The following is a 27,412-nucleotide window of genomic DNA, read 5'->3' as shown; positions in this document are numbered from 1 at the left end:
TGCTCAGTGCAATCAATATTTGAGTTTGAAAGCTTTTTCAACCCCTGTGTGCATTCACAGTCCTGTTACTATACATATTTATATAATGAACTGTCTAGTAACTAATTTAATTGTGGTCATTTCCATATCAAGCAAAAATACAGGAATTATTGGTACTGTAGTAAAATAAATCCTCCATGACCAAATCTGGCTTTCTCACTTGTTTGCTAGCCAGACTTACTATACACGTGAATGCAGTATTTATAGCACGTGCTTGTAGTATTCATACTGAACATATGTTTCAAAATGTTCTCAATGTGGGCTGTTACAGATGTAGGAGACTATGATCATCAACAAACCAATAATGACATACTTCCTGTTGCTGTTCCAGGGTGCCACTGATTTTTGGACATATATACTACCCGAATAACATTTGAATAACTCGAGCGAACAAATGAAAGCTGTTTTAATGGAATTATCGAGGTTAAAATGAAGCATACGGTGCTAAGAAAAAAAAAATACGGTTTCCGGTGAGTTTTGTGAACAGACATTTGCTCACTGTCTGATTTAAGTCAACCGTCGATAGGAGTTGATGTGTCTACTATTATGAGATAATTTTGCACTTTAAAATATTTTTATTATGCTGCTCCAACATGGTGCCTGTTAAACAAACTTAAGATGAGGGATTTTAAAGAAAAGTTTACACCAGAAGAATCTTAACAAACTATGCAAAAAAGTTGAGTATTTAAGGCGTTTTTTGTGTACACAAAGGCAGTAAAAGTCTCAAATAACTCAAATACGCACCTAAAGTAACCCAAAGTTTTCCACTTATTCCAGCACCTGTGCATGGAACACACCCCTTTGTCTCTGTCTTCATTTTGTACTCAAACCCTCCTCTGATGTCCTTCTCGCAGGTCTCCAGGACCAAATTTCTCCTTGGTGACACACACACACACACACACACACACACACACACACACACACACACACACACACACACCAAGGCGCAGCCACTAAAACTGAGGTGTCCTTGAGCAAGTGGTAATCACGATCACAGCAATGGCACTAGTGGTTTTAAAGTGGCACATTTGACTGATGCTGGTAGCTGACCCTTAAGGAAACGAGATGTAGTACAGAGCATTTTCCTGATTGAAGTCTTGTTTTTATGCTACCAGGCCATGGTGTTGCTTTACCCCAAAGGGAAAACACTTTCTGCAGTCTCATGAAAAAAATCACATATCCTATGGCATTCCGTGTAATTGCAGGAAGTTACATGCATCCAAATGTGAAAGGTTACAAATATTAAAAAAGGCAATTAGCTTTCTTAAGCCATTTTTTTTTAAATTCCCCTGAGACATAGTAAACAAACAACAAAAAGGCCAACTCCTTTTTTCCTCCACCAAGCTTTCAACGCATGCATATTTAAGGCCCAAGTGGAAAGCACCCTCTACATTGAGCTCACAGTCTCCCAAGACAATAAAAGAAGCCCAAAACCCACACTTAACGTTTGTTGCTCTCAATGGTGAAATGCTTTGTCATCCTCAAAGAGAATCCTGGTGTTTATGGGGAATGTATAAAGATGTAGAAATGTGTTTCATTGTCCTCTTGCCTCTGCAGCTCCTGTTTGTTGATATTAATCTCGATGGTGCTGCTCTGGTGAGTCGTAGCGATAGCTGCTTTATCACCTTCCATTAGCAACCACTGTCCTGCATTATAGCCATGTCACTTACAGATCAATACAAGGCAGGCCAGTTTGAATTGGCTGTGCGCAACCCCTAGATTCTTGCAATAAATTAGTGTGATGAAGATTGGTTGATGCTAAACCACTGAATGATATTTCTCACAGCAGCAATATGATACCGAACGGTAACTGCTGACCAAATTGTGCACGCTAAAACAGAAAATATCAAACTCAGTATCACTCCAGAGAGTGTCATAGATCTGCGGGTCCACTAGAGGATACTGCGTCAGTGTTACATATAGCTGCGCTGAGGTGTGCCTCTGTACTAGCAGGGTGATTAAAACAATACTACTACTGGGGATCAAGCTTACACACATACACACATTGTTGTTGTTGTTGGTTAGAGTCTTGAGAGCGTAAAAGCTACTGCTGCAGGTTTAATAATGTTCCTTCTGGCAGCCTTCTCCAAACTATATGTGTTATTTCACCCAGACAGTGTATTTTGCCTTTCAAGTACTCACAAATCGATGTCAGCTGTGTATATTTAGCTTGAGGCTAATAGCACCCCAATGCCACCAACCACAAACAACAGCAAAACTATCCAAAAATGTAAGTTTTGCAAACTCTCAAGTGCATCATCTGGTATAACCCACAGCTTCTTTAACTAGCCGTATTCTCAGTAATCCAAAAAAACTATTTATGTATTTATGCTAAACTAAATTTTTCCTTGCTATGGTGTTTAAACAGTGAAGCAGAGGGGTTACAGTTAGTTCATTTTTAGCTCAAATCAAAGTGTTTGTGAGCGTACACCTTCAGTTTTGGATCAAGTATCACATTAAGGATGCATAGGTCCACTTGAAGGTCGAAGACATCATCTGCAGCTTCCACTATGATGAAGAATGTATTCATATGCTATTACAAGAAGAAAATCAAAAAACAGGGGCTAACAGAGGTACATATACTTAACATTTCAACTATACTTCCAATCCAGTAAAGACAGTTTAGTCAGACTATTAGAACAAAGTTTATGTTTTAAAACTATATACTCATTTATGTTGAGTTTCCTCTTATGGCCTATAGCTGCAATACCCTTAGGGCCCACCAGGGTTAAACTCATGCTCATGCAATCAAACACAGATGCTGCTCCCGCTAAGGGCCATAGAGTTAGAGTTAGTAGAGGACCTGGCGCATCTCATATACATCTCCATATCACACACCGACAAAGCATGAGGATTGGACCCCCTGGCTGGAGCTGAGGTAGAAATATCATTAGCATCAAGTTTGGCCATTTTTTCTTGACTGGAGGCCATCAGGATACGCTTGGACTTTTTATTTATTCATTTATTTTTTATTACACCTGCAGGTTGGTGGATTGCAACAGACAATACTGAATTCTAATCACAATGCCAGCTTGGCCACAATCATTGACTGTGCAGTAAAACTGCAAGCAATGTCAGATTTTTATGCATCTAGATTTCATCATTTCATTGACTGTATCCTGGAGTGACTTCTTGGGGATGCATCATACTGAAAAGAGCTGTGGCCCTGTGAAAACACTTCCAGTAATCCTAATTATCATCATCCTTTGTGAGGTTATTTAGCAGGACTTTCTTCTCTGTGTTCAAAAGCCTTGGATTGAGGTGAGACTCAGCTAAGTCTGACCTGGGTCAAACTGATAGAAAATTCAGCACCGGTTTGCTTAAACAAGATGTATCAGAGCCTAGTCTCTCTCTCCCCCTCTCTCCCCCCCCCCCTCTCTCTCTCTCTGAGAGTCAGGGGCAGAGAGAGGCTGTCATTTCCTTGAATTTAGGACAGGAAGTGAGATGCTTATCTTAATCTGCTCTGAGGAAGTATTAAAGTAGAGCGTTTCCCACTGCATTGAAAATTGACCCAAAAATCTATAGCACCAAAGTCACATTTGTGACAGGATCCCTTTGTAGTACAACTGAGCAGAATTACATGGCGACACCTCGGTGCAACAATGATGCTGCGCTCATTTTCCATGACTGGTAATGATGTGAGCCGGATCACAGGGACTTAAGACAACAAAGTTGGGCTTCAGGGTGATTTATAGAACAAACTCTCGCTGGAGAATAAATTCATCAAGGTTATATAGATTATCATCACACGGTGTCCTCCTCAGAGTTCATCCTCCATTGTTATGTAATCTGACAGAGGCCTACCTACCTCCTGGAACTCACTCTATTCTCCTCCTAAAGTCTGCTTCCGTCAGCCTCTGCCTGGGAAAGGGAGTGACAAGACACTCTGTTGTTAATGTACCATGGAGTGCAGGCTATGGAAGTGCTTTACTTCGGTAGTCTCTGTCATTCTCTGACAGATTTGTAGAGTTTCAGAGGGATATCTTAGAAATCTGTGCCCCATTTTTTGAGTGATAACCTTGAAAAAATACTATCACACTAATTGCAGTCAAGTCGCATCCAAAATGATTCGATGATGTTGCTTTATTAGTCCCTGCCTTTAATACTGTCATGACATAGACACTCATTAACTGTGTAATGTCTCCTTTGCTTTGAAACAAGGAGTCATGCCCTCTTGACTTTTTATGAAATGTCTCATCTTTCAAAATGTCTCTTCATGACTTTTTCTTTGACCTACTTTTTTTCTGAATAGGCAGAGTTACAAGATGTTCAAACCGACTCGGAAATATTTCTTCTAATTAAATTTACACCTTTCAGTGGACAGATTGTGGGCGCCCTCCAAGACCAGTTTTTTGGACTATGGAGTGGGAAGCAGATGGTCACTTCTGCACTTTTTTAACCTACTAGTTATGCTGCGGAGGCTGATTTATATCTGATTTCAATCCAAGGCTACTCAAAAAAGATGCCTTATTAAAAGCAAAACAACATGAACTTCATGAACTTTCTTACTTTTATTTAGTTTCATTTTTAGAAACGAATGCAAATTTCACATTACTTGACATGAAACCTAACTAAAACTAGCTGTTTCCATTAGGAAAAGTACTAAAGATGTAAAAAAGATCTTTTATAGATCTATTTAGAGATATTAAAATGTTTGTTTCAATAAACATCCTCCAACTGAACACTGAAAGGCAGCAAAATATTGTCTAGATACACTTTCCCTTTGTACTGAAGAAATATTGAAAGATTGATGAATATTTTGTTTTAAGCTTGTATTACAGCTAAATATAGCCACTACCAGAGTGATGAGACTCAGGATTAGGAACAAAGAAAATACTTGAATTATAAATGTCCAGATCAGTGAGACAGAGGAGAACAGGATTTTAGTGACATGATAAGTGCAGTATAAGTATCACGTCAAGTTTAAAGCCCTGATTGTTTTATTTTCTGAGTGGCTTTTTTAAATTCAAAGAACTGAAATTTTCTAAATGTTGGACTGCTAGTTAAGGGAGCCCATATTACGCAACATTCATGTGATTATGGTGTCAACACACTTCCCCAAAAAGAGTCAGAAGTTACTATTTAATAAAAATGATACATTTCCAACTTAGCATTCCTCTTATAACCCACATATCAAGTATTCACCATTTTACAGTATGACGCTGGTATTTCTTTCACATCACACCCCCCCCCCCCCCCCAGTCTAAATAATGGAGTCTCCGTGTCAATAATAGTGTGCAATCATCCTCCAAGCAACAAATTGGCTCTTATTTTTGGATTTTTCCATTAATCTTACAGGTGGTATTCAAGTCACAGTTACTGCAATCATAAGTCAGAGCTATTTTCTCTCAAGGCTTTTACCCTTCCACCCGGGTCAGCTCAAATCATCATTCCTACCATTACCCAGCCAGGAATGCTAGAAATACTCTATACTTCTTCTTTGTCGCTTTGTCAAATTCTGCTGTGCAAAGGAGAAACAAAGCAGCCTGTCATAAAAAAGAATGTGCAAGCAGAAATAGAATATTTTCGTTAGTTTAGTATATTATTCAAATCTCTGCATGTACTTCCTGAAAAAGTTTCCATTTGAACGATTTATCATAGTAGCCTCTTGTTGCCGAAATTAAAGTCGGACAAATTTCCCTTTGTACGAAGATATCAGGAATATTGAAACTGAAACCAGACAGGGTTTTAGAGAAGAAATTAGTCTTCAGATGGCAGCCCTGGTCAGATCGAATGATTTTCCATTATTGACCGGACTAAACAACAAAGCTATACACAGAGTTCCTGTAGAGAATTGAATCATCTTTAGTACAAAGAGGGGAAATGGCTTCAATCTATACTCCGACCATTGAATAATTTCAGTGCAGCCAAACTGCCGTCAATGCAGTATATTTGTTCTTTGAGCATTTATGCAAGAAAAGTGGTGGTGTAGCTGTTGAAAAGACATGAAAACAACAAGTTATCGGCATGATTAATGACAACAAAACAATCAAACCTGTGTAATGTTCTTGTATATAAGCAATAATTTCACATTTTCTCGTTCAACCTGCGATAATGCGTGTTTTTAAACAATACAGAATAACCAAAACGAGAAAGAATACCAAACTGTTGCATTAAATGAGCTTAGTCATACGGCTCTTGTCTTGTCTTATTCCTCTGACCCACATTCACACAAAGGATCATGTATTTTCTCTCAGCAGAGGTCTCTTGGCATGGCTTATGTAGAAGGAAGAAAAGAAAAAAAAGACACTGCTGCTCTGTAGGTATGCCAGGTTTTAAATTGATTTCCACAGAGTTTCAATTACTCTCACTTAAAGGGAAAAAAAACTGGCGATGTGCATTAATCTTGAGCGTATTCTGTCTTCAGAAAACTGTAGACAGAATATTTAAAAATGTAATGATCATTGTTGGAATTTACAAACAAAACTTTATATGACATCACAAATCAGCTCATGGTCACACCCCTTTAATTCGGATTATTGGCAGGGAAATGAATCTAAAAATAGCTTGTGAATTACCAAACATCCAGCTGAGAGAAGAAAAAGAAACCTACTTTTTTTTGCGGGGTTGGAGCATAACAGTAAAATGGATTAACATTATGCAAAAAGAAGAAGGAGAGGCGGTAGATTGAGAGAAAAACTTGTAAAAAAAAAAAAAAAAGATTGTGAAACACTCATGAAGAGAATAAGTAAAATAAAGGTCCAAGCTAAGTGTTCCGGTGAATATTATTGCAGTACATGATATATTTACCCTCCATAGAAAGGGAAGTGGAGGATGGTGACAAAAAATCATTTGATGTAAAACAGCTGACTAGGGACATCAACAAATAAATACTTCTTCAAAAAAACTTTTCTTCGGGAATCATTTTTCTCATTTAATTTTGATTTTTTCGTCAGTATGCATATCTGTCGCCTAAAAATTAAAAATTCCCTTGGAATTTAATGTCACTGTCAATTGCATTTGGAGTGAAACTTCTTTCCTCATGTTTAGAGACTGCTTCGTGCTACGTTCATTTGTTTTTAAAGATAGTTTTTGCATTTTTAATGCTTTACTAGATAGTACAGTGAAGAAATGACAGGAAAGGGGGCGAGGGAGAGGGGGGAAGACATGAGGAATAGCACCTGGACCAGAATCGAGCTCCCTTCGCTGCAAGGCCTTGGCCTACATGTTATGCACTGGGTGCCCCACGTTCATTTTTATTCAGTTTTTTACCCTTTGCTGGTACCAACGTAAGGACTGCAAATGTAAATTAGCATTCTTGCACCCTCTGACGCTAACACTGATATCCTCATCAAAATATACAAACAAACAACCAAGTTAAGAAAATAGAATGTTGTTATTTCATGTAGCAGTGTAATTGTTTGGGGCAAGATATATAATAAAAAGTGTTTTATGAAGCCAACAAGTCCTCCATGTGGACAAAATAAGTCTTATGAGGTGTTAAAACTACAGTTAAGGTTTGGTTTATGCTCTAAAACATTCTGTCAGTGGTTATTAGTGTTGTTTCTGTGTAGCCAAAACCAGCTTGAAAATCAGAGAAGACACTTTCAAGAAATGAGTCTCAGCTGCATAAAGTCTTTCTCAGTTCCTTTTCCTATTCTAAAACTCTGAAATGTCAAATACTTGGAAAGAGAAGAGAGACGGATGAGAATAAAGTTTTTTTCCCCCCCCTGCTGTTGTTGGTTAACTCCTAGCTCTTTGCCCAGTCATTTGTGTACATGCAAATTAAGAATTTGCCATCTTAAATAAAAATCTATATGGAATTCCTTTCTGTGATGGAAGGCCTCTTGAACAAATTCTATAATTCATCATTTGGGGATTATGTCTGCACTGAAGGGATGAAAACACTCGGAGAGACATTTATTTTCTAATTTTACTCCTCATTTCATTTCATTTTGATGTAAATACTCAGGACAGGGGCAGGCAGCGATAAGAGAGTGTGTGTGTGTGTGTGTGTGTGTGTGTGTGTGTGTGTGTGTGTGTGTGTGTGTGTGTGTGTGTGTGTGTGTGTGTGTGTGTGTGTGTGCGCGCACATTCACACAGCGTGGACATGAACAGTGAATCCTTGTATGCAGAGCTTTTGGGGAATATTGCCAAAATGTGCAGATACACTGCCAACAGTGCTAAGAGGTGGCTTCAAATTCAGCCGCCTACCCAGCCCTTCCCTCCCTCCCTCCCTAAAGATGACAGCGGCTTGGCATTTTGCACTGAAATGTAAAGCCTCTCACTCATTGGTATCAGTCTGGAAAACTATCAGTTCAGAAACAAACGATTCCTTGCAGAGTCAAAGGCTGAGTTTTTTGTTGTTGTTTTGTTTTGGGTTATTTTTCTGCTGAATCTGCATTGGAGCCTCACGCTGAAAGCTGCTCGGGCACAAATTAATAACAGCGGCGAGGCTCCTTCAGACGCCACAGAGGTTCACCGACTTGTTTTCAAACGTTCGTGTGTTCCTCAAACACTTTATCTCTCCCTAAACTGAGGGCGTTAGCAGAAGTGTAAATTATCTGCTGGCAAGTTTCCTGCCAGTGAAAAGGCGTTTGTCGTGATGGGAGTCACTGGCTCTCGCTAATGAACAGGCTCCAAGATGTCCTCTGTATTTGCTAATATTTAATATCCTGATTTTATTTTGTTTGATAATGTTTGTCTTTAAGGGCCATATTCAATGAAAATGCCATGCTAAATACAATCAGTTGTCAGTTTAGTTTAGTTAGGTCCTTGTGCACAGTGGCTGCACGCATGCACACACACACACACACACACACACACACACACACACACAATAAGATCAAGAAACTTTGTATTTCTCAGATATTGTGTGTATATCCTTTAGTATTCCTAGCAAATGATTTGCGCTGCATTCTCCAGTTAGGGGGAAAGATTTATTTATTTTTAAGCGATAGAGGAAAAAAAAGCATCTGTAGCGCAAACATAATTACATTATTTCGTAAAGAGACAGGACCTCTTCGCCTCTTGTCTCCTCAAGAGGCTGAACTGCTCAGTAAAATCACAAAGCTTCACTTGACATTCAGACTAACTGTTAGACTTCATCTGTGAAACCTTCCAAAAAGAATTCTATCATCTATGAAAACGCTGCAGAGACTTCAGAGCCACCGGTAAATTACCAAAGAGCTGCACAGATTATGTTCACCCCGGCCAGGAGTCAGGCTGCTATGGAGGCTGACACGGCTTTCATATCCAAAAACTTGGATTTATGAATCCGGAAAATGTCAAATATTAACATACTTGTTATTCTGTAAAGATGTCATCAGGTCAGCCTTGTTCAGCAGGATGATGCACTGTACGTAGGACTGGCTAAAAATTAAATCAGTGCTTGTGTGCACCTTAACAAAGGTTAGTCTAGGTTGGTCTCTGGACTCTTTTAATTTAAAAGAGGTTTTTTTGTACAAACTATGTAATAACATATTTTTTTAATCATTGAGTACTAATTTATTAACTTCGCCAAAGAAGAAACAGGGTAAGTGCCATTTCTTTGTGTGTTGGAAGATTTATGCAGGAACTCTGGTCCCGTGCACGCCTTTTATTGAGATCCATTCAGAGCGATCCAATCACAAGGTGTTAGCATCACACACACTCATGCTTTCTGAGCTCCATCCACCTGAACCACATTCAGAGGTGGTCTGAGCCACATTTCTGTCACTCGTGTGTATGCAGGCGGGTCCTAGGCCCAGTGAAGGTTTATTTATAGAGCACCATTCATACACAGAGAACATCATGGTGCCTGAAATAGTTAAAAGATTACTTTTATCATTTGGCGGAGGTAGAACTCATTACATTTTCTGACAGATCACAAACAGTAATGGTCTTCAGTGTCTAAGCGCCCTTCTGCCTGCAAGATTACTCTGAGGGCCTTAAAGTTTTGTGTTACCTTACAGAAATTTCAGTTAATAATTCCTCCTTTAATCATAATTAAATGACGTATTTATTTATATTTATATATGACCAGTCTGTGTTGGTTCTCTCACAGAGAGGAGTGCTCCTCTGGTAGCTCACAGACAATGTGTGGGCAGTGTGCCATGCATGCTAAGAGTTTGCATCCACATTGGAGCGAGTGGATGTGTTGCTGTGCTGATAAGAGCTACCTGGAACATCCTAGACACATCCCATTTGATTGAGGGCGCGTTTGTGCCGCCTTCCGGCTAGCAGAAGTTGTCTTGGGGTTTGCTTGTATTCTCACGGCAAGACAAAAAAAATTAGTAGGATAAACCGGAGCTTCAAAATATGGACATCACATCAATGTAAAACAATCACAATAACACCAAGTATAAAATACAATGGTTCAGAGTCTGAAAAACCAATGGTTACAATCATGAAAGTGTTTTTTATGGTCAAAAATAAATTTAAAACATTTTTTTAGAACAGCACTTTTCTGGATGTGGCTCCCTGGCAGCCAGGTGATGGTCCGAGCTCCACGCGCTGGTTCCCTGCTGGACTCACATCTCCTCCAGCAGCTCGTGGGGGGTTAAGTATGCCCAGACTTCTAGAAGTTGTGTTTCTTCTGCTGGGCCTGAAGCAGAGCTGCCTCCCTCTCCTGCAGGAACAGGTCTGATGTATCCTCACCAGTAATCTCCTTGATTTGCACCAGGAAGTCTCTCAGGTGCTCCTCCAAGGCAGGAATGTTCTGGTTCAGACTGAACAATCCTGTTACAAAAACTTGCAGCTGGACGTCTAGGAGATGCGGGAAGACCATCTTCAGTAGGCTGGCGATGTAAACCTGGACATGCACCAGGTTGTTGGCTGGGATGGTGGCACTCAGGGTCACGTTCACCTTCCCCCTCTCCACCTGGGCCAGCATGTAGGCCAGGATGGTGGCGTGCATTGTCAGACCTGCGGTGTGCAATGTGTCCGTGACCACAGCGAGGATGTGCTGCAGGACTTCAAAAAAGTAGCTCTGGTAGAAGATCTGGTTAACTTCTTCCTCTGCTGCCACTTTCTGGAGGAGAGTGTAGAGGATTTGCAGACCTCTGTCTTCAATGGTCCTCTCTGTATGCCTGAAGGCCCAGATGATGGCGTGCAGGACCTGCTGGAAGTGTTCAGGGCTGAAGTAAAGGAAAGCCGGGAAACACTGGGACACTGCTGCGTGGAGGAGGCTGAACACATGGACCCGGTGTTCCGGGAACTCCTCAAAGTTCTTGCCAATCATTTCCAATGTGCAGTAGAAGACGGCGTCAAAGATCCTGTTGATGTTGTTGGTCATGTGGACTCCCAGCTTATTCACAATGACCTCCATGGTTCTGAGGACCTCAGGCTCTCTAGCAGCTGGGACGTTCTGCTTGTAGTCCAGCAGTACTGCGTCCAGAAGGGAGGGCATAAAGTTCTCTGCTGCCATGTGAAGGTCCTGAGAGCAGCTGACCCAGCCTGAGGTGAGCTGCAGAATGTCCCTCTTCACCATGATCATACTGCGGATCAGAGGGTGCTTGGCCACCATCTCCCCATGGTTCTGGAAAGCCAAGGAGACGGTTTGACTCAGGCCCTTGTAGACATTGAGCATGTTGAGGTACATCCGTCCCAGCTGGACCACAAACGGATGCCCGACAGCTCTGCAGGCACTTATATTGATCCTGAGGATGCTGCTCAGCTCACGCAGCGTCTCTTCCTCTGTCAGGATGTTTGCATTCTTGGTGGCCTGCAGGATGATCCTGTCCCAGGCCTGGTTAGGCAGGACCATGTACCACTCCATCAGACGCACCTGTACCTCCTGGTCCTTCTGAGCCCTGATCATGAATCCAACTGCCTCAAAAAATGTGTGGACTTGCTGTGGCTGCAGGTGACAGATGACAGTGCTGATGGTGTTGAGGATGTCATTGATAAAGGGGGCCTCCTCACCCACCTGGACATGAACAAAATGGCCTGGACACTCCTTTGCTATCTTGAAAAATGTGTCACAGGCCATGTCCTGCACCCCATCGTGGGTCAGATGCATGAACTCCACCAGTTTCAAGATGACAGCCTTAAGGAAGTTCCAATGGTCCTTTATGATGTTGACGTACTGGCCCACAATGTACATGACATTGGAAGCAACGTTGATCTGGTCCTTCCCGCTCTTCTGCTCATACATGTTCAAGAGGCCACTGATGACTGTGTGCAGGACCCTGGTCTCGTCATCTTTCTTCATGACCCCACCGATGGAGCCGATGGCCCAGCAGAGAACATTAAGGTTTCTCTGAGACCACTCAGCACTGTTCACCTGGTTGACGAGTCGATGAATCATGGCCTGTGCAGTGTCTGCACTGTCAAGTTGGGCCAGATTCACCAGCGTATCCCTCATGGTCTTGTAGATGGTGGTGGCATCCGTTCCATACATTTGCTCCCTAACCACCTGACCATGGTCATTTTCCACCACCAGCACATCTTCTGGTTTGGCCATGCAGCTCACCATCAGCATGCGCACCTGTGAGAGGACATCCTGGTAGAGCTTCTTACGTTCCTGTCCGCGTGGCTGCTTCAGAGCGCTGGAGTTGGTGAAACGGTTCTCTTTGTATAACTCCAGAGCTACAAGATGGCTCCAGTAGTCCAGGCAGATCTTGAAGATCTCTGTCTCCTCCACCGCTGACAGAAGCAGCATGTAGCTGTGGGCCTCCCTGAACATCTCACCCAGGTTTGGCCTCTTCTCCAGCAGCTGACTGTGCCGTTTAAGGAAGGCGCTGAGAAAGAGACTGAGATTATGGATGAAGCTCTGCTCATCATCCTTGGCTTGAGTGTAGGCCACTTGAATATTGGTGTTCAAGGGCAGAATCTTCTTAAGCTTATCCACCGTGAGCTTAAAAAGGAGGATAAACTGCTCCTCATACTTAGAGGCGCTCACTCCAGCAATCTCTGTCAGACATTTCAGTGCCATGTTTCGTAACATGGCAACATTGATGAATTCAACCAGGTTGCTGATGAGGTTGGAATGAAAGATGTTATGCAGTATCGTGTGCTGACGGCCCAGGTTCCAGGAAAGGAGACGGAGGAGGGTCTCCAGTGTTGAGCACACCAGGGGGGCATTCTGTGTGTTGCTGAGGACAAAGAGGCACAGCTGGAGTATCTGAGGGAACTCAGCACTCAGACTATCCTTCAGGTGCTTGGCCTTCTCTTGGGTCATCTGACCAGCAGAGAAGTCAAACACCTCCTCGCTCAGTAGCTTGAGGATTGTCATATTGTTCTGACACAGACTTTCGCTGGTCCGACTTGCGCCCACAATGTCAGTGATGAAGGTGGGCCAGTGTTTGGGCCACTCCTGCTTCAGCACCTGCACCAGGATGAGGTTGAGCTTGGAGAGGAACACTCCCTCTTTCTTCATCGTAGCTGGATCGCAGGACGTCTTAATGACCAAGCACACAATGAACTTCTTAATGATCTCACACTGGTTCCTTTCCAGACTCTTCCAGCGGCTGGTGATGAACTTCTCCAGAATCTGGAGTGCATAGTACTTGGTCTCCAAGTACTTTGAGTGCTCCAGGATGACGCTGACCTGGGTCCAGGCATCTGGGTGGTCCACCAGGTTTGTTAACACTTCCTGGGCTACTTGTTGCAGGACTCCGGTGTGATGGTACATGGCATCGATGACGATGTCCAGCAGGTTGATGTCAAAGTGCTGACTGAAGTCCAGCAGCTTTGTGAAGGGGTGCTGCGCCAGTGTTTCCATTGTGCTGCTTTTGAGGGTCTAGCAGTTAGCAGTTAGCACCAAACTGCGTTGATGTGTGGAACAGTTGTCGTTGAGGCAGCATAACTAGTGAACCCAGCGTGCTCCATTATATCCTGCTGACATGACAGGTTACCGTGATGTGTCACTTCAAGATGACTGAGATCACAGTGTGAAATGACTGAGATCACAGTGTGAGTTTGTTCTGAATTTCGTGTGAATTCTTACTTTGATCTTACTGTACAAGTCCTTACTTTCATCTCTGACAATGTAGCACCGTATGGCTGCATTCTGAATGGAGTCTACAAGTCTCGAGTCTTGAAGCATCGTCTGTTGGGGTGGAGTCACATGCATCACAGAGTTCCTTCAGAATAATCAAGATCTTTACGTACCGACAGCTCTAAACCTCCTGCAGGCACTAGTGACAAAAAGTCATCCAGAAAAAAATAATTATTTATTAACACTAACTAAACCAAATGATCATGACATAACATTTAAGTATATTTGACATATTAAGGTCAGACTCAGACTCTCACAGTGAATTTGAATCATCAGCGAATAATAAATTATCCAATTTTATGCCACCCAGGCACACTCTTAACTTAGTTTTGTTTTTTTTAATTTGAAGTGGTAAATCATTGACGAATAAAGTAAAAAGTTGGAGAAAGTCTATCACCTTGAATTCAAGAGTTCAAACACATCAGTAAACACATTCATCTTAGAACAGTCACTAACCGACTGGGTGGCTTTATCCACCCTACTAGGGGTGTAGCAAGACGTCGCCGCCATCTGTTTCTGTGTTTGTTTCTGGTCGGCTAAGTGGGCGTGGGTGTTTTGTTTTGTTTTTGAAACTATACGTTTTACCTGGCTGTTGATCTGGACCAAACGTCCAATCAGCCACAGTTGTTGAAACATTCTTTTGACCTGAAAATGCAGAACAAATATTTTGGCAGCGATACCATGAATTCCCCTGACGTGCTCTCCTGGGGTTGTACTTAATAAGATTTCATCTTATCTCATTAATTTTGCTTCACATCCTCCAGTGGAAGGAGTCCTCATTGTAGTTGCAGGCTTTCTTTCATTGTCAAAGGTTTCTTCATCTTGTCTGCTTAAAAGTATTCATATATACATATACGCACACACACACACACACACACACACACAGTTTTTTTGGGGGAAGGGGGTTGCGCTTGTATGCTCAATTTTAGCATTTAATATCAATTTTTCTGCTACATCCTTTCACAAATACCAGTAAAGGCTGAGATTGTTTTTGTCATGGCAGAATGCACTCCACTTAGACTTCAGGTGCAAACTAGGCAATCAGTTCACTGAGTGTTAACTCCACAACTCCGAATTTGCATAATTGCTTCATTGTCTATCACCTATGCTGTTCTTCTCAACAGAGATACCTTATGTGAGTCATAAGAGTTCCCATGGTAACTTCATGCATCAGTTCTAATTAAACGGTCACAGATTACATCGAGATTGGATCCTGTTATGGTTGTGTTTCATTAAAGCCTATGTTGTCATTAGCATCTTAGCCCCCCTTGAGTCCAAAGCTTTAGAGTGAACACTTTGCCCTTATATGGTCATCTGTTTCCCTGCATCAAGCACATGATTTATATAGATGCCACCCCAATTTTGCTGGCAGATCGCTAGTTTGTAGTTCACACAATTATACAAAACTGGTGAAAATGATCAAATTTTCCCCTTAAAGCAAAGTTAGAATTTAAGTAAACTGAATAAACATGCTGAAGGCTGTTAATCAATTAAAGGACCAAAATCCTCCCACAAGGGTTAAAGGGATATTTAACATTTATTAAAGTGGGTCACAGCACGACTCCCAACTATAATAATCAGTGTCTGTCAATGTGTAGGCAGTGTTTTTTTCAGCCACTTTCACCGTAAGAAGTGTCCCTTCATTAGGCGCTGTATTTTTCAACTGAAGCACTACCTTGTGGTCCTACACATTCCATGCACAGTATCACTCCACAGCAGCACTTGGTGAGTTAAACAGCTGAGAGAGTGAAAATGCCAGCAAGTAAACAGATATTGAGGGGTTGTTTTTTTTAATGTTGCAGATTATTGGATATAATATGCAACTCTCCGCATCGTCTTTTTCTTTTCATCTGGCCAAGACTCTTCGCCTCAAACCCTGACATTCTTTTGAGAACCAACGCAACAGAGAAGGACACTTTGATTTGATCTAGTCAAATAAATATGTAGATATGAATAAGTAATTTACTGGGGAGAAACAACACTAGGCCAAATATTTGTGTATTTTAAAGGGATTTCCAAAGTAATCCTGACACACACAATAAAAGATTACCGTCGAGACATCTTGTTTTGTAACTCCCGGCCCCCTCCCTTTTTGTTTTTTTTGTCAGCGTAATGTTAACTTATTTTAACCACTGCGGTCCTCTGGTGAACATTAAGATATTTTAGGTCATCAGAATTAGCTGAAAAATATAATTTGCTGGCATTACAGTAAGCTAACCCATAAATAATCGCCTCACAAGTTTAATCTACTTTCATGCCACCAATCCCATGGTTTTCCAACCCTGCCAGAGGGATCCTCGCTTCACATCTCTTAATCTAATCATTAGCAGTTCCATAAACTGAACAGCACTAATTTGAGCTCATTTCCCCATGCTGACGTGTCGTTGATCAACTCATTCCTGTGGCTAACCTGTGTACTGTAGAAACACAGATTAATAGATCTAATCTAATTACGCTCCAATGTAATTAACATATATTTCAAGATCCGGATTACATTTCATCTGGTTAGCATTGATATGACAAAGATTAGCATGAAAACACCGTATATTTTATTGCAACATTTTCTATTCAACTGGCTGGGCTTGCTTCATTCTAAGTAAACTGTTATAATTACTAAATAGAAGTATCGAATTCCTGTCTTCAAATCACTGTTGAATATATTGTGTAATTAAGTCTTGAATAACATAATAAAATTGTATTATTGATCCTTTTAATCATCTGTTAGTTACCACTGACGTATCTAATTACCATGTGTTATAAAACCGTTCACCGTTTAAAGTGCATTCATTAAATATAGATGAAGAGTGATGGAAAAATACACGTTCCAGTACTCCACAAAGGTGTAATTTTGTAACAGTTCCTCCTAGAAAGTGACAGTTTAGGTGCTGGGGGAATGTAAAATACAGCCCGTGTTAACAGTGTTGCAGGCTATCTATTAGCGGTGTTAATGACGTGTGAGATGTGCGCATTTCATGCCTGCCACGTTGACGAACCTATATTTTTGCGCTTCTGTCTAAACATCAAGATCAATTCCAAAATAAGCACCCCAGAAATAATTAAATTCAGTAATTTTATAGCTTTTACCTATCCTGTGTTTTTACTCAGATGAGTGTAATAGAAATTAAAAGAGTTGTAGAGGCTGTGATGAAAAAAAAGAAGAAGAAATTTTGTTTGTTTGTTTTTTTCTCTTTTTGTGATTTTGTTGTTGAAGCAATAACGAATCAAGGCAAAATAGTTGCACTTTGGCCATAAAAAAAAAAAATCTGAATTTGTTTCCAACAAATGTTCCTGCAGATGTCTCCATCCTTCACTTACTTCATTAGAGTTGGCTAAGGATCCACAAATTCATTAAATCTGCTGCTTTGAGTAGTAAAAATCAATTTGGAAAACTAAGTATAACCAAAAATGTCGGCTTTTGGCTTTATACTTTCAACTGCTCTCTCTCTCTCTTGTCTCTTTTCTAAATTGAACATAAAGAAGACAGATTCATGTTTTTTTAATTTCCTTAGCACTTTCTGATTGGATTTCTGATTCAACAGCTTAATTTCCAAAACGATTCATAACATTCCTCGAGAATATTTATATTCAGACAAATAGTCTGTATTCATGTGTCCAAGCAGTATTTCGTGCAAAATTATAAATACAATAGAGGATCTAAAAAAAATAAAAAGTCCTTGCCTGAGATAATAAGCTGAAGTGGTGGACGAAGGATTTGTCTTAACAATTCATTTACAGTGTAGGTCCTCCGTGATTTATATATTTCATCTCCTGCACGAGTTCAGTGCAAAAGAAACTGGTAGGATTACAGAGAAACTTAACAGTTATTTCTTGTGTACTTGCTATTCTCGGCTAGATGGGCCGCCGGGGGAGCTACAAATTGATGGTGATTTCAGAATATAATCTCACAATTAATATTGCATTTCGTGCAGCGTAGCTAGTGAGAAAGCCGAAGTGAAAAGTCCCCAAAAAATTTGTGACCTTAAATTCCTCCTCTGTGCCCTGCCAATGCACGCTATTCTAAAATGTATTTCCAGAAGCATTAGAGAGACACTGAGAGGGAATATTATATAAATATTAATCAATCCTAAACATATTCGATACCAGTGTGCCAGTCTTACAAGTACCATGACCTTGTCTGTGTAAAAGGAGACTATGCGCGTCAGCTGTCCTTGCTGAAACCCACACACATACACACACACACACCCTTTCAACAATTATACATCCTCTAACAGACAATTAGAAAATAACTCATATGGGTATTTCATATTTAGGCCACCTGTTCTCCACAGCAGACGCTCCACAATAGAAGAAAGCATTTGTCAGGATTTGAACCTCAGTGGGCTCTTTTAGATCGTCTCAAAACAACTTCTCGAAAGCAGTAAACACAAAACACAAGTCGGTGATTCAGCGTAAAACTGTATTACTTCCTGGTACTGTATGTTGTATCTGAGAGTGTCAATGTGAAAATAATGTGGAAGGAATAGAACCTCATTATATTAAAAACAACCCCTCCGTGCAGTGAGTCAGAGTGGAAGGAACCAGCTATGAGAGATTGGATGTGAGATCATCTCAATGTGGAACTGAAGTTGTTTGGCTTTATTCCCCTGCGTTTCAAGGGTGCACAAGCTTGGATGTACAAGTGATTTTACCTTTTGCAAGTTATTATTTATTACTTTTGTACACGCTGAAGTAGCTGCCCAGTAGAGCAAGGGAGGGTATTTTAAAGCTACTTAACTTAAATCATCAGTGCAGCTGCTGCTATTCATCGTGATGCAAGTTTGATGTGTCCATAGTGTTGATTACTGTATTAAATAATAAAGCAGACAAGAAGAGGACTCCTAGCTGGAGTCCTACAGCTCATTTCAAGCCATTTTCCTTACAGTTACATTCGCTCTTCTCCCTCAATTTGATGGGAACAGCACTCATGATAGCAGCAGTGAATGTCAACGAGCGGGGGGAAACCATGTTCTTTAGTTCCTGAGCTGAGGGCGCCGTCGGGGTACAGATCAGCCACGTGACAAGGTGCTGTGACTCATTTCCAGCTCGCTGGCATAATGAGCGGTGGCCTTTCTCCTGGCAAGCTGGCTCGTCAGTGTGATAAGGAGAGACTGAGAAAGGCTCCCGCTGCTTTCATCAAAGACAAGTCAAGAGTGGAATACATTCACCAGCACAGTTTTGTTCAGATAATTGCAGCTATAAAACTCATTCTTTGTTTTTTTCCTGTTTGTTGTTGTTGGTGTTGTTGCTGTTGATGCTTACCTGTTTATCTGAGGGTGTCATGCAAGGAAAACATGGTTGCATACTCCTGGAGATAATCGAGTACTCAAGAGATTTTTGTGTGGAATCTTCGCTGTTAAATCCTTTTCCGCTAAATCTCGTTATCTTTGTGATCCTGGAATCTTGTGGCCCCTTCAGTGGTTCAGAAAGTATATTTAACTTAAATTATTGCAGGAGCATTGCTTGTAAACATGATTTAATCATTAATTACATGACCTGGTTCAGAAATCTGAAAAGAAAATGTCCATGTACTCAATATATGTTAGTAGTGATCAAAATAATAAGAATAGTAATAACTATAATAATCATAATAATAATGATAATAATGTGCTCTTTATTTTGAACATAATGGTAATTGGAAAAAAATTGAAATAAACAATAGTTTACATGATCAATTCAAAACAATTGTTCTTTCATATTATGCTAAAAATAATAATTATACACCTGAGGATTGTACTGCAACCTAAGTTTAACATAGCCAGGCTTTCTTTCAATAAGCTGGCTCGACAAACCCTAAACTCGCAGTCAGAGATAATTGGTCCCACAACGGTGGATACGATCTTTCTTTGTCGACTCAGACTTTCTGCTTCAGGTTCTGTGCGCCTCCCCATAAGGGAGGGGCCAAGGGGCGTTGAACACGTCTTGTGACTCCTTGGAAATGGATCAATCGCTTGCCACCTACTTCAGTCAAGAAGACCAAGTGACTTGAATGGAGGGTTATGAACAATATCTATCAATTATGACAGCAAAAAGCCACACAGTTGCTGCAAATGAGGCGAGAGAGGAATGCTGGCAGAAAATGGCCGATTGTGTAAAGTCGTACGTTTATGTATTTATTTTACCACTTAGTGCCTCCCACATCCAAAGCTCTTAAACTGTAAACTTGATGCACCAGATTTAAACATTGTACTTAAGAAGTACATTTAGGTCTGACTCTGTCCCATAGTAAAGGATAAGTGGAAACCTTTTTGGCCAGTGAAATTAATTTTTATAGATTGAATATTATCTGTGATAAATACCAGTAGTATTATAGTAGTATACTATCAATTTTCATTCTTTATTTCAAAGTATCGTCTCCATTAGTGGTTATATGGCTCCAGCAGTTTGGAATAAATAATGGGGTGGCACGGTGGTGCAGTGGTCAGCACTGTCCCCTCACAGCAGGAAGGTTCCAGGTTCAAGCCCAAGCTCCAGCACGGGATCTTTCTGTGTGAGTCTCCATGTTCTCCCTGTTCCTGTGTGGGTTCTCTCTGGTACTCCAGCTTCCTCCCACAGTCCAAAGACATCAAGAGGGGACGAGGCTGATTGATACTCTAAATTGACTGTAGGTGTGACTGTGAGTGTGAATGGTTGTCTGTCTCTATGTGTTGGCCTGTGATGGACTGGTGACCTGTCCAGGGTGAACCTCGCCTCTCGCCCGAAGGCTGCTGGGATAGGCTCCACCCCCCCCCCGCGACCCTTAACAGGATAAGCAGTAGAAAATGGATGGATGGATGGAATAAATAATGTATACCCTCAGCTGAGAATCCATCGCGTTCATAGAGAATGACGTCAGGAAAAGATCAATCCTGTCTCTGAATACTCTCTCTCTCCAAAGAGAACCTTGAACAATGATTGCGCCGAGGTCCGACGGATTACTCAAAAACAGTGATGCCATTTTCAAATGAGGTGGTTCGTGAAAGGATGCTTTTTATAGCCGATTTAAGCCGAAACTCTAAACTTAACCTGCTCCGGACCAGGTTAAGTTTGCGGCATCAGTTACCATGGTGATCTTGCCAGGTTAAAAGAGAGCCACCTTCGTGACATTGCAAATCCTGGCTTTAGTCTCAACATACCGCGCTAACCTACTAATCTTGTTTCGTGGTACACACATATGGACACAGACTAATAATAATAATTATAATATTAGCACACAGAAACAATAAGAATGTGTTCATTAAAGCTCTACTATCTAATAATGAGTTTGTACTGCTCAAGGGTCTGGAAGTAACACCTCTGTGGAGGATAATTATCGATTTTTTTGTGACTTAATGTTATTTTAATGATTCAAAGAGGATCATATATTTGTTCATGCACAGGCTATGAAACATATTTTGAAGCAAAGAGTTTTGTATTGTGATACGAATGTTATATGGTTCATTTTATCATTATCATTCTGATTATAATTGTTATACAGCAGCAGTAGAGGTTATGGGACCCCAAACACAGTGGACTCCTATCAGCAAAACATGTCATTTAAATGTCAGTGGTCCTATAGATGAATGCACACAAAAAAATAGAACGCACAAAAGAACAAAATCCCAAGTGACTCCTTCATGTGTCACTCCGCTGGAGTGAACTGAATCACCACACATCTGTTCTCATCGTTCCTGGCTGAAGTTTTGATTTTACAGCAAATATGTCAGTTATTTTAGCTACTACTTCACCAAAGGTATTATTTGGCTGTCCTCCAAGCAAACCAGTTAGCTTACAAGGGCATTGTAATCTGCCCGACTCCACTCATCATTTAAAAATGTCACCGCTGCGAATACGCTGCCAGTTAAAAAGAGGAGAGATTGCTTTAAGCAAGGGCAAAATCCTCAGTTAGACATGAAAGGGGAGGGGACTGAGTAAACTAAATCGTTAAGTTAAAAGATGAAAGGAATTAGAAGCAGAAATTGAGAGTAACAAAGTTTGGTCTTGCAGGTGACCTGAAGAAACAAAGGTTGGTTTTTAGCCAAGTGTTACAAACTTTTTTGTTTTGATAAACTCTGAATAATGACCTTCAACACCAACCACAACATACTGCCGACAAGACTGTTATGCAAGGGTTGTTCAGTAATTCAAAGTCTTGCTTACCTCACACTTGTATCTTATCAGGCCACTTTCCCTCTGCCTGTATTATCTACGGTATTTTTACCATAATACACACGTTAGACATGTCCAGTATAGGCTAATTGATGCTTCCTCAACAAGAGAGATTGTATACGTAGAAAAGTAGCTCATAAAGTGTGATGTGGGTAATACTAATTTCCCTCCTAAATGCTGCAGTGGCAAATGTATCAGAAAAATAAACAGCTATGCTAACCCAAACCCAACTGAAAGCACTAAACTCAGACATCTGGTGATGTTCCCTTCCAGGTGAAAATGTCAATGATAGACATGTAGGAGGAAAACATGGATCTGAAAAGATAAAACTTGTCCTTGAGTGAAAGTTGGAAAGTGAGAGCGCCGCCACTGGTCATTTTCAGGCTGTCATCTGGCATCTCAAAAATCTCATGCAGTTGAGGCCTCATATCTAAAAACAATTGATTTTTCTCCAAAAATGGCTAATTACTGAGTGATATTAAATTTATTTTGCAGTTGTGCTGTTATTTTAGTGGAAACAGAAGTGATTCGGATCCTTGTCCACACACACACACACACACACACACACATTTTGGCTGCTGGCAAAGCTAATCAGCAGCATGTAAGAAAGCAATTAGAGTCTACAGCAGCTCCACACCTGCAAGATGAACGAGTTAAAGCAGAGAACATGCGTAATATCCAGTGTTACCACAACCGTTTCCAGAAAGAAAAAAAAATGCAGCTAGCGCTATAGATTAGCACTGGCCTTCATGGTTTTCTCCAGGGGCTTGAAAAGTGTCACACTTGAGGAAGCATATCACAGGAAGTTATAGCCACAATTTTAGTGTATCCAAAAACATCCTTCCACCATTTCCTAAACATTTAGCTTCCTTTGATGCTCCTGCATGTAGCATGTAAGAAGAACATGCATCTGTTATATCAACCATAATTCTCTGCTTGAACCATGAGCAGCATAGTTGACTCTGTTGACAATGCTATCAGTACATGTCAGCTGGCTATTGAGTTGCAAAATGTTTTTTCCCTATCAGCATGATTTGTTGAGCATGGGAAAATCTAATTAGCTGCCATCATTGGGGATGGAGCTTGACTGACATCGATGCACTTTACTTTGACGGTTTCCCGCTTATAATTCCCAGACTCACCCACCCTGCATTTCTGTTTCTTTCGCCCATCATTTTCATGTTCATCCTTTTAGCAGAGATTCAAAAGTGTGACACAGATAGATGTACTGAATTTAACCAACAGCTAAACATGCAAGTGCATCCACTGACAACTGCATAGTTGGAGCTCTGCTCGCTTACAACAGATGCATGATTCCGGTTTATTTTGTTTGCGCTTTTTTGGACAGTGATACAAATGACAAGAGAATCATCTGGCATTCGCTGCGGTATTTTGCACTCCTCTTAAATGTTCTCAGTTCGAAAAGAAGCAACTCGAATCAGTTGGGATACGGCCACCAGCTGCTAAATTGCTTTTGTAGCATTTCTGCAACAAGGACAGTAAAGACTTTTTTTTTTGCTTTTAAAGTAGTATTTTTCCATCCTATATACTAATTAATGTAAATAATTTAGTCGATGAAGCAGACTGGCCAAACTGCATGGGATCAAGGGTAATTAAAGCAACAGAGGTCGTCTATTTTTGTTCTCTGGCTGTTTGCCTCGACACTTCTGAGCTCTGCTGGCTATAAGAGCAAAATGAAGGGAATTAAATTAGAATTAAATCAATACCAATCCTAGGCTGTCCACACGTTAAAAAATAGCCTGTTGTCACATGAAAACTCACCAATAGGTAAATCATAAAATATCGGTGTATTTACAGAGTGTAGAGTAAATATAGATCACTGTCCGCACAGAAAATCTATAAAGCTGACATCTGCAGTGAGATTGCTTTTTTGTTTTTTGTGGTTTTTTTTTTTCCTTTTCTTTTTTTTTTTGTCTTCCTCTAACTCAGCTCTCTTCTAATTAGCATCCTGGCTATAACTTTGCACTGTCGCATCATTTTTCATCTGTAAATGTGAAATCCATTCCTTAAATCTTTTCGGGGTGGGGGGGGGGGTGTATTCTCTGCTGCTCTGCTAGTGTTTCTGATGGATCTCCAGACTCACATTTCAGCCATGCCGAAGTATCAACTGACGCTGTCAAAAGTCATGGTTTATATTAACCATGTGACAAGACAGTTGTTGGCAGAATTTTATAGTCATGCATTATTTCAAAATAAACATGTTGAATGTTGATGTTTGCATTTGTGGTGGGTCACTTCAGCTGCAGGCACATCATAGTCAGGCTACACTGTTGTATTCCTCAGATTAATGGACACGGCACAGATTCTCATGGCATCATGCTGAATATACAGAAGTTGATTAATCAGTTTAAACATGCAATATATGCATCATATTACCAGCATTTCTCTGCAATTCAATCTTTTAAATGTTTCGAATTGTCACTAAGGTCCTGTGTGTTGGCCCTGCGATGGACTGGTGACCCGTCCAGGGTGAACCCCGCCTCTCGCCTGTAGGCTGCTGGGATAGGCTCCAGCCCCCCGCGACCCTTAACAGGAATAAGTGGTAGAAAATGGATGGATGGATGGACTTTCATTTCAGGAAGTTGTTGTAATTACAACAATAAGGTTTCCTAACCTACACAACATGTGTCTGACTACAGACATACCATATCAGGGTGAGCCAGAGTTTTTTTTGTGTGTCTGCTGCAAACGTATCCTTTACACTGGGTTTGCTGAGGACACGGTGGCAGAGCTTCTCCAAGTGCCCTTTAGTAGCTTCTGTGGTGTTGGCATATAATTATAACACGTCAGATGTGCTACCATCCTCTAATGAGGTGTTCAGAAACCCGCCGTGCACAATGTAGTTTTACTAGCATGGCATTCTTTGGATATTACAGTGTACCACAGTGAAGCCCCAGACTCTTGTTTGGGCTCACTTGAAGAGGAGTGTAAGCTTTTCCAGTTCTTCCTATCAGAGCTAACTCTTCTAAACCCTCTCACACTTACACCGAGCTTACTGAAGTAAACATACAACATTTGACGCACAGGAGGCACAGTATCATTGTTAGAGCAAAGCATGAGCAAAAATGTTACGATTTTCATTATGTGAGAATTTTTCTTTTTCTTTTTTTTCTGTCCCAAAAAAAGAGATGAGTCCTCACAGCGTGAGTTTGTTAAGAGATGAATGTCCTCACAACAAGGGTGATACAAGCACACAATCACACACACACACACACTCACACACACACATGCTCACACAATCGCCTTATTAAAGTGTGCCTCAGCATGTTGGTAGTTATAGAGGACCTTAATCCATCTTGTACAGCTGATAGTGAGGCTGAGCCAGAGATTTTGGCTTCAGGACAGTTCATCTACAGACAAAGCTCTGACTCAACTGTGTGTTTTGGTTTTATGGAATTGTGTGTGTGTGTGTGTGTGTGTGTGTGTGTGTGTGTGTGTGTGTGTGTGTGTGTGTGTGTGTGTGTGTGTGTGTGTATTGGTCCTTTGGAGTCCATTAGCATCTGCAATGATTTGAACTCAATCATACTGAATGTAGCCCAAAGGATTAAGGTTGTAGAGGCAGATGTCAATAGCATCCAAAACATTGGGCTTTCTTTACAGAAATAATTTTCAAAAAGCGAACTGGGATGTCCCTGCTGAGCAGTGGGTGGGCCTGTGGAAACAAAAGAGCAGCAGCTTAGCTATTAGCAGACAGAGCGTTGTCCCAGCTTGACCTCTCTGATGAGCTTTAGATATGAACGCATACCAGCGGAAACACCTGGAGCCACATGGTGTTGTGGCTTTGGCGCTCTCTGTGCATCATTAAGAGGAATCATCTTCCAGATGCATAAAAAGAGCCTGTATGCAGGGCATGAAAAAAAAAAATCAGTAATGAATGCGGAGTAAAAGCACAACATAATCATGCATGCATGTAAGATTTAGCTCAGGGCATTCACAGCGTCACTGCTTTCCACACATTTCTGATCTAAAAAGCATGGTACTGTGCCATGTGTTAGCCAATGATGGCGTAACTGCTATTGAAAGTGGTGGCGTGAACATTTGTGTGACATCATGGGTCAAAGGCGTTTCACAGTACAGACCCCTGGAGTTGGTACTGGTAACTACATACAGCTGCACACTGATGGGTTTAATGCACAAAGACTTCTTATGCCGGCACAAATAGCGGCAGCACTCCCCATATTTATGGATAACCATCCAGTGAACGGCTTTAGTTCAGGAATGTTAACTTCAGAGTTTCAAGGTGATATGTTTTGGCTCCTGAGGAGACAGATAATAACAGTACTTGAAAATACTCTGTATCAAGTATTAGCCAAGTGTGCAGTAAAAAGATAACACTTTTCCCCTCTGCATACTGTGATTATCCTGTAATCACATATAATCATGTTTTAATGGCAGTAGTCTCTCCCTTAAGACTCAATTGCTACTCTCGAACGCATCAGTCTGCCATATTCAGCAGAGTGTGGTGTGTCATGTTTACAAACTCAAGTTCTTATTTAAATAAAGGTCACGTCTTCTCAGTTAGGCTCCCACCATCACTGGTCCAATATTGCGTTCAATGAAAATATAAAAGCTGCAGTGGTGTCGGACTTATTAATAATGTGAAAGAAATGATTTCCTTATGTAACTTTGAAAGCATGTGAAGCCAACGCGTGTGCACGTGCTCTCTGGAAGCTCCGTGGACACTTCACTTCACGACAAATCATTCAACATTTCATTGCGCTCAAGTTATGTCTCCTCTATATGACACATGAGCCATCTGCATTAGGAGCTCCAGTGTATTTTAGGCAGGAGTGTGACACTACACACGTCGTACTTGACTTCCCAATTAAAAGGTGAATCATTCAGGTTGCTCCTGCCGCAGTGATGTAATCCTGCTACAGTTCATTCTACCTTTGTTTAAGCTCAATCAAACAGCATGTTAACAAATAAAATTATAACGAAAATCCCTCACACGTAAGGGGTTTGTCAGAATTGGATTTTTTTTTTCCTATTGTCGAAGCTCCAAACAACACAGTTGAATGGTTTTTATTTGGCGCCACTCCTCAAGGAGCATGTAAACGATATCAAAGAGAATAAGCTTGAACTCACCTCGTTGACAAGCAGAGGCTCTGGTGGGTTTTTCTCTCTCTCTCTCTCTCTCTGTCTCCATCTTTCTTTATTACTGTCAAATAATCACATTATGTCCTCTCAAGCTACAGTTCCCTGCTAAATCCTTAATGCACTGCATCACAGTGGAGGCAGCCAACAGGAAGATATTGTTTTGATTGCTCTCATAAGCTCTTTGGTGCCTTTAGAAAAAAAAATAAA

General features: G+C 40.9%; 1 protein-coding gene and 1 pseudogene across 3 annotated transcripts in view; one reads left to right on the top strand and one right to left on the bottom strand.

The window, feature by feature from the left end:
- nrg3b (neuregulin 3b) overlaps positions 1–27,412 on the top strand; it is a 206,106-nt gene that overhangs the window by 140,963 nt on the left and 37,731 nt on the right. The window lies entirely within an intron of this gene.
- LOC147239665 (exportin-1 pseudogene) lies at positions 10,341–13,777 on the bottom strand (annotated as a pseudogene).

Source organism: Aulostomus chinensis, chromosome 23, assembly GCF_037954235.1.
Source record: "Aulostomus chinensis isolate RoL2024-O1b breed Wild chromosome 23, RoL_Achi_v1.0, whole genome shotgun sequence".
NCBI lineage: Eukaryota > Metazoa > Chordata > Actinopteri > Syngnathiformes > Aulostomidae > Aulostomus > Aulostomus chinensis.
This window is presented reverse-complemented; position numbering and strand designations above follow the sequence as displayed.